This window comes from Falco peregrinus, chromosome 7, assembly GCF_023634155.1.
Source record: "Falco peregrinus isolate bFalPer1 chromosome 7, bFalPer1.pri, whole genome shotgun sequence".
In the NCBI taxonomy this organism is placed as follows: domain Eukaryota; kingdom Metazoa; phylum Chordata; class Aves; order Falconiformes; family Falconidae; genus Falco; species Falco peregrinus.
This window is the reverse complement of record NC_073727.1, coordinates 21,410,882-21,421,823: the sequence shown is the minus strand read 5'-3', so window position 1 is coordinate 21,421,823 and position 10,942 is coordinate 21,410,882.

Below are 10,942 nucleotides of genomic sequence, written 5' to 3'. Positions count from 1 at the left end.
GTTCCAAGTAACATATCCTAAACAGACAAGCTCCTCTCCTGTAGTCTTAGGCAAGGTACCAAATTTAAGTTACATTTCTGTGTCCCATCTTTGTGCTAGGCTTCCCTCTTCATATGCAGTTATTCAGTCCCATCTGAGAGACCCTAATTTTCCATACTTACCAGATAGGGGAATCTCAGTACCTCACATCTTGAAATCCACTCTGGGTGCATTTAGGGGTGAAATTCTTGCTATTTAAAATCATTTCTTAGCTATATCACTAAGTGCTTGCTCTTCATTTTCTAAACTATATTGCTCTTTTTTCCATTTTACATGCTTATGCTTGTAGCTCTCATGTTACATCACACCCACTTGATATTAAGAATAAGTAGTTTGTATTTAAAACTGGTCTGTATCCTTACATTTGGAAGTACAGCACGTGACATTAATAAAATATACTCAGCTATGTCAACATTTCTCAAGGAAGGAAGTATTCATAGACTCATGACAATGTTATATGTGTATGTATAATCCTATACATAAATATTATAGTAATATGAACATGTTACGTATTAACATGAACATAACAAGCCATTGAAGTTAGCAGTCACTGTTGCCACCATTATCAAAGGAAGGTAAGAACCCACCAAAACTAGCATTCAGAAAAGAAATGTCACTCTGATCTTTTGGAAGAGCAAAGAGATTACTGATTGGAATCAGATCCCTGTCTATGTGTTAGGCTTATGTATAACTGGAGAAGACTATCTTTAAAATTAACTTCCACTGTTCCATTTCTTTATGTATACCCCTTTATTTTCCTGTAATTAAAAAAAAGAATTAAAAAAAAGCACACCACACACAATTATTTCATTCTTTTCTCTGCCACTTTTCATGTAAGAATCGCTGTCCAGCTCAGATCACCAATGCAACATTATTCTGCCATCTCTTCCCCAAACTAAAAAACTTCAGACTAAGAGAAACAGCAACAAAATAAGATGCAGAAATAAGGATAAATCAAGTAATTCTGTTTGAAATTTCTCTTTTTTCTAATTCTTCTTCCTTTCCCATAATTATGCTCACTTTTCCACTATAGCCCTTACCTCAGCTCCATATTAATTTCTCAGTGTCTAGCATTGCTTCCGTTTTATTTATACCTTTCTATTTTCTGTGGTGTATCTTCTTTTCCCTTGTAGATAAAAATAAACATACACACCTACTAAAGAAGCTAAAAAATTATTTTCTTACTAGTGGTGCTACTCAGAGCACCTTTCTCTGGGCTTCCTGTATTTTCCATTGCCTTTTCCATTTCTATGCCTTTATCTTCAAACTGTGTTCCAAAGTCTGATTGTGGCCTTGCCCTCCTTCTTCCATTACCTTTTCTAGATAATCTGTTATAACCCTTCTTGGGATCAAAACCAAACTACTCTAAGTGCTAGTCACAAATATCTCTGTGGTAGATCAGGCTTTCCACTGAAGGAACTCCATGCCAGCATCTAATTGTAAGCTACGGTAAAAGATGAGCTAAACCAAGGCACATTTTCACATTTTCTACCCATCCATTTAGTGTATTTGCTGAAGATTACTCCATGTTTTAAGCGATAGGTGAGTAACAAGGCCTACCTTGTCTGTATGAACAGGAAGAGGAAACAAGCACTCTTTCGCTTGGGCAAAACGTTAAATGGTGTTAGGCGTCTTCAAGAGGCATCAATATGTAAATGCAAATGCTATCAGTAACACCTAGCAATAAGATTAGACTACCCGAGACTCTTCCATCTTTCTCATTTTGGCCACCTTTCACTTGCACCTTAGAACACCGTCTCCAATTACACGTGTCCCCAGCCAAACAATCATGAAACCAGTTTTTTCTTCAGCCACACTTTCTTCATTCCAGAAGAGGGATGAGCAACACAAACCTGAATCAGTTTTCATTTGACCACAAGAGATCCGTATTTTTTTCCAAGCCTAGACTATGCTCTTCTACCATCTGAGGCCCTCAAGAAACCAGCTAGACAGCAGCTAACTGAGAAACCATCCAGGCCTGAAAGTGTCTACTGAAAACTTCATCTCCAGGGTTGATTTCAGCTAATGTTCTCTTGGTCATGAAGTACTACTGGAACTGTCATAGACAAAGATTGCTTGTCACATTACAGTTTAAGAACAGATTCCTTTCAATCTAGGTATAAAATAGCAAGTTCAAATATTCCACACTCAAACAGCAACAGTTGTCAGGCCCCACACATACACTAGATTGGATCATGGCACAGAAGAATAAATATCCACATTCTTCAGATCATAAATCAGTCAAACTGGCTGACTGACTGCAGATAGGATGCCCATAGGACCGGGTTATTCTCCAGCTGCTCATGATGAGAGTCCCCTGGTGCATTCAGCACTGTGAGAAGCAAGATACTGGTCTGATTCAGTTGAATCTTCTCATGTTATGTTTCAAACTATAAATATGGATATCTCATGATGTTAAAAAAACACAGTTCCAGTGTTCTGATCCTATACAACTCTTCCCTTGACAGATCAATACGTTTCTCAGCAAATACTTTATTTCTGAAATAATTCAAAAAAAGTTAATTACATTAATTTGAAAACAGCCTGCCTAAGCACACATTTAAATGTGTTCTCAAATGTGCAAACTCACTCATTTCACTTCACGTTAATTCTTGGATCTATATTAAAAAAAAAAAAAACAACACACCAACTCTATGTTTTATTGCTTTAAAATGAGGGGGAAACCTTATAAGAAGATCAGATCTGGGGTACAAGATAACACAGACAATTTCCAACATAAATGCTAGTTATCAGGTGTCATGTAGAGTCAGGAGTTGCCATGGAATCCATTTGCTTCTAAACCAGCTCCTCCTGCTGGAATACTTTCTCATTATTATTTCTTTCAGTAGCACAAAAGGAGCTGGCTATAGAAGAAATATTATTTTAGGGTAAAGTTTCTACTATGTCTGCAATCAGAAATGAAATTAAAACCTAAATTTAAAGATATTTTTCTGTTCAAATGTAAAGCTACATTACTGTGGTCAGAAGGACGAAATCATTGTAAACTTTTTATAGATTCAGTAAAGCAGAAAAAACAAATTATAGCTAAAGTCTTCCTTTCAGTTGTCTTCCCAGGAGTAAAAATAAATGTCATATCTGATGTCTACTCTTTACATTTTCACTACATTTTTCTCTCATTATGCTTAACTTTTAACATTTTCATACTAGTTATTATATGCAACAGCAGCCTCGTTACCAGCCTAATTACTAATGTCCTGGTATACAGAACAGTGTGAGCATGCTGGACACGGGGTTCATTAGGCAAATGAACTCACTTGTTGTGATGTCAGTTTCATTTTTAGAAAAAAAAAAGTGATCATGCCTTTAAACTCTCGACACGCCAATTATTGGGTTTCAATTCTTTTGTATATAATGTACTGCAGTAAGACTGGAGGACAATACTGGAAAGTAACCAACAATATTAGAAAACTATGTCAGTGATTTGCAGCTTGGCATGTTAATACTTATTATTAATATTATTGTTTATTATAGGCATTGACTAGCATTGCATCTGGAAGCCCTAAACAGAAATAGGATCCTATTGTGATCAACACTGTATGGAGATAAACACAGCCCTTGCCTCCAAGAGCTTGTATTGTATGGTCCCAGCCTTGTAAACTGATCTGAGTACATAGATTATTGCACCCCTGCCGAGTCCCCCAGCCCTCCTAGGCAATCAGAGCTTCCTGCATAACTCTCCTATATGGAGAAGTAGCAAGCAAGCTTCAAGTGCAGGGAGCCTGAGCCTTTCTAATCCATGCCTCTCCAGCCCTTTAGCAGTTGAACAACACCCAAGCTTAGGAGTCCACTATCTTACCAAAGTTCTGACCCTTATTTACATCTCTCCAACTCAAAGGTTTTGCTCCTGCCAGGAAATCAGAGGAAGCTCTATACCATGCAACACCCTTCCCTCTCCAGCCCTGTTTTCTAAGGTCCCATAACTGCAGGTACACTCCTGCACCCATGGAGGGGTCTGTGGTACCTCTCAGGAAGCACCCCAGAGCATGACAGCTTCTGGGATAGTCATTATTCTTGGAAAAGCAAAAGAGCATAGACAAGCAGGCTAGAGACAGAGAATCCTCTCCCCTAGAGGGAAAACAGAAAGGTCATTGGAGCCCACTATAGAAGCAGCACAGCATCAGTAAACAATGAGGGCTGGGCTGCAGGGACAGGACAGGAAGCCACAAGCCAAATGTGACAGCCAGGCTATTAGGGCACTAGCCAGGGCCCACCTACCTGAGCCAGGAGAGCAGGGCTGCCAGAGGGACAGCATTCAGGCTCAGGCCAGAGCCCAGGTCATCAGGTGAGTCCATAGTGGCAAGGCAGGTCCGAAGTCAAGCTGGGAAGTCAGTTGTGCATCAGAGTCCAGATCAACAAGGTCCCTAGTAAAGTACAAGCATAGCTACAGTACCTCTGCAGCCAGGAACCCCTACAGCCTGGCTTAAGCAAGCACTGAGGGCAGGAAGTGTGTGTGAAGCTGGCAGGTGAGGCCAATCAGGGCAATTAAGGCTAATTAGTGCACTCAGGGACCTGACACCCAGTCTTCTCCTTTCTTGCCAGTATGGCTGCTCTGACAAGTGGTTGGGTTGAGCCATGCACCAGGAGCATTTTGTGCTGAAGCCAAAATTAAAACCAGACCCAGTACATCCTAAGGTTTTGGCACATTTCAAAAATGTGGCATTAACATCACCAAGCTATTGCCAGACCAAAGAAATGACAATTCCTTGTTCATCTACCAGCTAAATCTGACAGGAATTACACAGAGCAAGCAAGCCCTGGAGCTTCCTCCCTCCAGCTGCAAGTAGAGGACACTCCTCAAGAGAGGCACTGCAGGGAAACTGTCCTTTTAATAGGCTCTAGCTTCAGCTGGTTACATCCAGCATTATGTAAACGGAGTCCCACCATCAGTGAATAATAGTCAGAATTCAGGGCTTGGACAAAACAGTTCAACAGTGAGGCGAAACCTAAATAAAAAAAATATTAATCATGGGCATATGCCAAGCCTTGGGAAACACCCCCCACCCTTCAGCAACAGATTTAGCATAGTCTGAAATAACTTAAAACTGCATTCAGACCTACAAGTCTGATGCTGTTTCCCTGTGCCCCCTTCCAATATAAGCAATTGATCCCACAGTGTTTTCCCTGGAGACATCATCTCCTCTGCATCACTTCTGAAGAAAACGGTTACAAACTCAGTTCATACCAATGTTGCAATAAAGCATCTATTCACTACGTAGGGAATGCAGAGGAGAGTAGTGACAGCCTTGCAGAGCCCGCAAATAATTCAGAAACTGTTAAGCGACAGAGGGGCTGCTCCCAGCTTAGCATGCAATGTTCACAAATGTGATTAAACTTCTAACCGCAAACAGGTAACAATAATAAAACAAGCAAAGCTTCTATTATAATCCACGCAGGGAACACTTCCCACCTTGCCTTAACAACAAAACCATAGGCATTCCGATGACTACGATACACACCAAGTGCAACAGCAGCCTCACACTCCACATCCTTCCTCTTTGCTCTGAGCAAGCCTGTTCTCCTAGATGATGGGAGGCCAAAGGCAGAATTTCAGAGCACCAGAAGGGCGTGGTTCCTCTTGCCATTAGTTTCATTTGAAATGGCATGTGTTATTTCGAAGCAAAGTGTGTTCTCGAGATGGGTTAAGATGCTTTCCTCTGCTGAAACAAAGTCTGTTTGTGACCTCTTAATTGTCAGGTTGATAGTAAGAACAGGCTGTGGAACGGATCCCACTATTTTAAGCATTATTCTTTGGGGTGCTGAAATTTAAACAGGCTTCTGCTGACAGATTCCACCACCCCACCACCACCCCACCACGACTAATGAAATAACTTTTTTGCTAATAAAAGCCAGGCCTTGGGAAAGGAAATTTCAGTGATAGCAAGGGGCTGGAGACAGCCTGACGCAGCTCCAGCCCCCCTGGCAGACCAAGTGTAGCTCTGGCGCTGTACCTGAGAGCTGGGGGAGGCTGCGCCCCCAAGGAGGCTCCCGCTGCCCTGGGGTGGCTGGCCTGCAGCCGGCCCTGCCCGGGACTAAAGCCCCCTGTAACTGGGGACAGGGAGAGCGAAACCCAACCTAGCAAGCCGAAGCCAATAAAACAAAATAACATTAAAGGGACGTTGTCGTCCCCCCCTTGTCGCCCCCCTCACAACGCTCGCGCTCCCTCTTTCAGGGCGAGGAGGGCAGGTCTGACCCCAGGCAGGTGGACGTACAAACTGGGGGGGGGCAGCTGCTCTCCCTGCCTTGTGGGCCTCCCCGGGCCGGGCCGCAGGTGGGGGGCCGCTGCCCGGGACGGCGCTCAGCCAGCACCGCGCGGCGCGAGGCGGCCCGTGCCCGCCCGCGCGCGGCGGGGCGGGGATGGGATGGGGGGGCGGGGCGCGCTGCGAAGCGCTGCTCCCCGCGCGGGCGCGCACAGGCGCGCTCCTGCAGGGCCCGGCGCGGCGCGTGGGGCGCTGCCGGTCCCGCGGCCGGTGGCGTCGGGCCCGGGCCGGGCGGCGCAGGGGGGCGGGGGGCGGCGCGGGGCTGCGCTGCTCGCCGCGGGCCGCTGCCGAGCCACCAGAGAGCGCGGCGGGAGCACCGCAGCCGAACAAAGCCCGCGGCCGCCGGGAAGCCTGCCCCGAAATGCTCCGGAGGCTCGGCGGGGCGGGAGCGCACCGGCAGCCCGGCTCTGACCTCCCACGAAGGAGAGCCGTGAGGGAGAGGGGGTAGACCCCTGGGAGGGGGCGCCCGGCTGGCTGCGCCCCCGGCGGCCGTTGCCGCCACCGGCGCTGGGGCCCTCCGCCGGGAGAAGGAAGAGAAATAGAGCAGCGGAGGCCTCACGGGGAGAGGGGTCACTCCCCGCCGAAGTCAGGGGAGACCCTGCGCGGGGGTGGGCTCCGCACGGCGCGGGTCGGGGGCGGCAGACCCCCGGGGGGCAGCGAGGGAGCGGGGCGCGGGTCTCGGAGCCTCCTGCCCGCCGCACGGCGGGCCCTGTGGCCGGGGCAGCCCGGTGCAAGTGAGGGGGAGGCGGGGGCGCAGCACCGATGGCGCCCGGGCCGTAGGTACCGTCCGGGGGCAGGAGGGAAACAATAAACGGCCGCGCAGCAGAAAGAGACAGAGGAGCTAAGCAAGATGTCTGTGAAGACAGAGGGCAGGAAACACTTTCCAAAGTTCACCATTCCTTCGAAGTTATTTCCAGTCCCGTGCCCCTCCAGAACCTCTCATCCCTTCCAAAGGCATTTCAGCTCGGTTCGACCGTTCAGTATACCGGGCTCCTTTGGAAATACAGAAGGCAAGAAAAATGTGCCTGGGGGTAATTGTTACTGACCATAAAGTAGATCTTTTTTAAGCATTTTTTAAACATTTATTTTATGTTTTCATTCGCTGCTCCAAGTAACGGTAAAATAGCTTGACTTCTGATCATTAACGAGAGTGTACTCAATAAGATAGGGGCTAAAAGGTACCGAACTTTGACTCCAGTGGAAAAATTAATATAAATCATCTCTACATTTATGCCAAAAACAATAAAATTGAAAGGAGTGCGTGGTTAAGCGAAGTGCCACCCCCCACCCCCCAAGCATCGCTTGAAAAACCCACGGATATATCGCCAAAAAATATTTGAGAGGTACAGAAAATAGCTAACAGTCATGCTAAGGATGGAGTACTCTAATTTTACAATGTTTTTTAAGAGATGTATGCGGAACTGCTTATATCTGAGAGCTGGTATCCAAGGGTCTGTTAACTATTTCCTGTGTTTTGTTAGAGAATCGGTTTTCTCGTTGTCCTGCTCTCCTGAATATCCTAATAACGTTAGCAAAAGACCGGGAATAAAGTACCTAGAGCATGGCTTGAATCTTGGAGGTTAAGATCTAGATCAGTTAAAACATATTAATGGCTTCTGAATGGTCTCAAAGAGCATTTGCCGTGTATATTTATGTCAATAAAGCCTTGATTAGGGCAGGGATGGAAATTCACATCACACTCCAATTCACTAGGGTACCAGAGCACGTGTGTCTGAAGTTACCGGTCTCTTAAAAACAGCCTCAGCCTCCAGGAGCCCGCACCTAACACAGACATCCCCGAGGTTGTGCACCTCAGGCGACGGAAACGCGTCTCATTTGGGGACGCTGCGGTCGCGGTGTGGTCCCTTCAGCCGTGCGGGTCCCTGCGAGGTGGGACCCTGCCCTCCCGCCGGTACAGAGCGGAGCGAGGTTTGGCGTGTCCAAATCTCTCCGTTACTAATACCAGGCCGATGGGTTTTTTTTAAGTGATCGTGAGAGTGACCCGTATGGTTAATTAGCTAATACTTACCTTTTTAGAACGCTGCCAAGACAGCGGTGTATAAGCCATGTCTTATGCTTGAAAAGATTCTTCTCTCTGCATAAGAAATGGCCACCTTATTGTTTGGGGGGGGGGGGGGGCGGGAATTAGTCAACGCACCCAAATTCATAAACTAATAAATGTATCAGAATACGCCAGAATGTGCTGGAGAAGGATCTGGATCAGACTTGCCCCGTAGGGAAATGACCCACTAGCGGTTTTCTTTCTCCCGCACCCCCCACCCCACCCCCCACCCCGGCTTTGATTTGTACAGTTCTCTCTTTCCCCACTCTCTCCGCGCACACGCACACACACGCACGCACACATGCTGCAATATACGCTGCACATTGTGCCTGGGTGCACAAGTTTTCTGCTACCTATAGTTGGAAACCTGTCTGTGAGACGCTTTGTTTTCACCCAGCCTTTCCTCAGATATCCCATTTTATTACGCGTCTTTTTAAATAAAATTGCGCTGCAGTACCTGTTTATTCAATTTCCCCACATTATCTGTTTTCCAGAGTATTCTCATCCGAGAATAAACGCATCTGATCTGAGCACAGCTCAGCTGCCCGTGTGCTCCAGGCAACCGGAGGGTCTCTCTCGGCCCGTTTCCCCGGTGCCCCGAACGGCAGGACACAGCCGCCCCCCTCCCGGGCGCTCCGTTCCCCGCTTCGGGAGCGGCAGGGGGGACACGGGGCGGCGGGGGGGCAGAGCTGCGGTTTGCCCCGCTCTCCCGGGGCTCAGCCCCTCCGCCCGCAGGTGGCCGCTCCGCGCCGTCAGTGCGCCCCGCTGTTGTAAAAATCCGCTCCGACGGCTTGTACGCCGCGGAGTAACGGCGGCATGGCCATCCCGAAGTGGTGCATTCGCTGTATTTAGTGAGCAGCATCCTCTACTCCCCTCTGAGGCAGGCGAGATCCACCGGGGCGCGGCGGTGGCCTCGCCGAGCCCGCCGCAAGTGACACGGGGCTCTCGGCTGGTACGGAAACCACTAATTTAGCTACTGTGGGCTGCCTTTCTCTGTATACCTGGAACAGGGCAGTGCTAGCTCTGATCTCCACTTTCAGAAGTAGAGTATTTTGACGAAGGAAAGAAGGCTAATGTCTCTGAAACTGCCAAATTCTCTCATCGTTCGGGAGCTGCCTCTGGAAATGTGCTGGGAAATGTCCCCAGCGTACTGACCCCCGCGCTAGTAATGCCGTAACGCCGTGACTTTGTCCACGGTTGGCATCACTTCGAAAGCTGAATAATTGCCTTTCGTACGCCGGTCCTTTCATATCTTGTACTTCATCTACCGCAGCATTCATACATTAAAAATCTACGTAGGGGCTCGTCGAGTCCGAGCCCCTGGGCTCCGGCCACGGGGGGAACGGGGGCGGCTGCTGACACCCACCCGGGCTGCCGCTGCTGGGGAAAAACCGAGTCCCGGTGCACCGGGAAAGCTGATCCTCGGTGAGCTGCTGTCCTCGCCGGGGCTGTAGGGGGGTGCTAAGGTATAAGGTGCTCATGTTCCCTGGTATAAATTAGCAGAAGTGTATCCTACTGATCTATTTATTTTTTCCAAAACAAGGGTGTTATAAAAGACATTCTCTGCGGCTCATGTTGACAAATAACCCGTGAGCTACCTGACAGCGTTAGTCCAGTTGTTGCCCATATGTCTAAATACCCTCCAAGAGACGTCAGTGCTTTTTAGCGAGAGAATTACCTCAAATGAAAACCAGAAGGAAGGTGGTTTTTTTCTTCTTCCCCAAACCCACTTCATACCTGATGGCAGCAACGCACAGAGAAGATTTCTGAAAATTTCAGTATCACTTTCCCCCATAGCAGCGATTGCATTACAACATGACGGGGGCGGGGATAGCTGGTGGGTTTTTTTCCCATTTTTCTTTTTTTTTTTTTTAATCCATACCTTCACTAAATGACTTGCGTTCGTGTTTGTTTAACAACGAGTTGTTTCGGTAAAGAAGACAATCAAAAGAACATTTGAGACTACGTGGATACATTCTTCTGCTGCTGGTAGACGATGGACACCCAGAGGAGTTGTTGAATGCCTCTCCTTCCATCCTTCCTTTATTTACCCAAATGAACACAGGGAAAGCTTTTAACCGAAGGGAGACTTAAGGTGATAAGCAGCGAACAGGAGGTCGGCACTGGGAGCCTGCGCTCCGAGCTGCAGCCCTCCGTGCAGCAAAGGGATGGGGTGCTTCAGAGGCTATTGGGTTCTGTTGACATTTTTCTTCTTTCGAAAACCGAAACTGCTTCTTCTTCCTCGAAATATTCCGACGGTTGCCTTGCCAGTGCAGTGTCATTTTAAAAAACTGTTCTAGCTGAACTCTCACACCGACTGGTTTGGCAATTAGTTTTAGGGAAGTTTTAGGGAAGGCTCTATAAGCCTTCTTCCCCCCGCGCCCCCCCCCCCCCCCCCAGGCGCTCTTTTTCTGCTCTATCTACTCTTTTTAATAGCCAACAGTTTTAGGAGCTGCTTCTGGGGTTTTTTGGGTTTTTGTTGGGTTTTGTGGTGAGTGTTTTTGAGGGAACTAGCGAGATTAGGAATAGTCCCGCTCTCCGGGAAAGAAAGAACCCCCCTCGC